Source organism: Myotis davidii, unplaced genomic scaffold, assembly GCF_000327345.1.
Source record: "Myotis davidii unplaced genomic scaffold, ASM32734v1 scaffold524, whole genome shotgun sequence".
Lineage (NCBI taxonomy): Eukaryota > Metazoa > Chordata > Mammalia > Chiroptera > Vespertilionidae > Myotis > Myotis davidii.
Genome location: NW_006299263.1, coordinates 1041217 through 1043466, shown reverse-complemented (window position 1 = coordinate 1043466; position 2250 = coordinate 1041217). Strand labels below are relative to the sequence as shown.

Below are 2250 nucleotides of genomic sequence, written 5' to 3'. Positions count from 1 at the left end.
CCCCCCTGATTGCTGGCTCCGCCCCCCGCCCAGGCCTGATGCCTCTGGCCCAGGCGTCAGGCCTGGGCAGGGGACCCCCATCTCCCACCCCCATCACCACTCTACAAGTCGACCCCCATCATTCTCCGATTGCCGGATTGGCCCCTTGCCCAGGCCTGAGGCCTCCGCCAGAGGTGTCTGGCCTGGGCAGGGGACCCCTATCTCCCCCCATCACCAGCTTCTGGGGCCAGCCTGGGATCGGATCCGATCACTGGTGGCAGGCAGGCGGCTTCTGGGGTCGCATATGGGGGCCTGGAAGGCGGCTCTTGTGCTGGCAGCTGTGCTGTCCCGCCCTGCCCGCAGTATGCAAATTAGCCGCCATATTTGTTGGCGGTTAATTTGCATATTGTGCTGATTAGCCAATGGGAGGCATAGCGAAGGTACGGTCAATTACCATGTTTGTCTATTATTAGACAGGATGAGTTTAGTTAATGTTTTTAGCGTCTCAGTTTCTAAACTTCTGAGTCACTGCTCCTTCATCCCATGGCAGAGGAAGACGTACTCTCCTCTTCCAGGTTTACTTCTCCCTTGTGTCTTTGTTTTCATCCCCCACTTCTTTCATTTTCTCAAACGCTCCCCCCTTACTTACATGCATACCCCAACTTTTCCCCCTACCCATGAAATTACACTATTTTACTGAATCTATGATGTATATTTCTTCATTATTATAATCTCTAAAATCAGGATATATCTTATAACTGGTGGTATCTGGAAATTAACGAGCAATGCTTCCCCCCTTGTTAGTATATACGATAAAGGTGCATCTTATAAGCATGGCTTTTGTAGAGCTGATGGAATATGGCAGTTGCTAAGACCTAGAGGTTCTAAGTTTCAACAATAGCTCTATGGTCACTATCTCTTTTGGTAACTCTTCCAAATTACTGCAAAGTCTGTGACTGACACTGTACTCTCCAATGTCTGATTAATATTCCTAATGCACATCTCTAATCATGCCACTATTCTGTTTAAAGTTTTCTAAAGATTTATTATAGAGGTGTTCAGTGTTCTCTCCAAACTACCTTTACACCTTTACCTGCTGCTACTCTCATATGTGCACACTGTGGTCTAGGAAAATGGAATAACCTTGTAAATCACCTGCATCTCTGCCTCTCTCCTGCTAGTTTCCCTGCTTTGCCTCCTGCCAACACAAATCTTTCAGGACACAGCTCAAGTATTACCTCTTGGGCAACCAAAGGTAAACATTTTCCTCACCCTGTGAGTCCCACAGCACTTCATCTGTTCTTCTCATGCACCTCTTTCACCTTGTATTATAGTTTCCTACTATACTGAAAGCCACCTGAGGCCAGGATGTAAATCGGACTCATCCTTATACAAACATCTCATTGATGATAGTGTTGACAAGCAATAAAGATCAACAAAGTCACCATCAACCCAGCACAGGGGCCTCCCATAGAAATGGCTATCAGTGTAAATGAACAATTGACAATCAATGGTATAGGATTATTGCAATAGGGCCTCAAAGGTTATATACTAAACTGTTACAAATGCTATGGGTGGCTGGAAGACAGGTGGCAATTAAGACTGATTTTCACATGCTTAAAATTTCTGCAATGAATACATGCTGTTATAAATTTTTTTAAGTAAAAGAATTTTGGGAAAACACTGAAACAATTAAGAACTAGTTTAATGATTAACACAAGTCCATAAACAATTTATGTTTGGAAAGTGTATATGGATCAGTATTTTTGGAAGCTAAGTTAGTATTTGTAATTATCCATGGCATATACTACTTGAGTCAAAGTTTTTTTTAAAATATATAATTCTTTATTGTTCAAAGTATTACACATGTCTCCTTCCCCCCCCCACTGACCCACTCCAGCCCTCCCTCACCCCTGCCCCCCAACCCGAAACCTCACTGCCCATGGTCTGTGTCCATGGGCCATGCATATACGCATGCAAGGTCCTTGGTTGATTACCTTCTACCCACCCAACACTCCCCCGCCTTCCTCCGAGTCTCTGGATCCACTCCGTTCATCAGTTTATTTTGTTACTTAGATTCCACATACGAGTGAGATCGTGATACTTGTCTTTCTCTGACTGACTTATTTCACTTAGCATGAGACTCTCCAGGTCCCTCCATGTTGTCTCAAAGGGTAAGAGATTCTTTTTTACTGCTGCATAGTATTCCATGGTATAAATGTACCACAGCTTTTTTTATCCACTCATCTACTGATGGGCATTTGGGCTGTA

The 2250-nt window shown here is 44.3% G+C and overlaps 1 protein-coding gene across 8 annotated transcripts in view; it reads right to left on the bottom strand.

Moving 5' to 3' along the window:
• HMBOX1 (homeobox containing 1) overlaps nucleotides 1–2250 on the bottom strand; it is a 195693-nt gene that overhangs the window by 14829 nt on the left and 178614 nt on the right. The gene's annotated exons all lie outside the window — the stretch shown is intronic.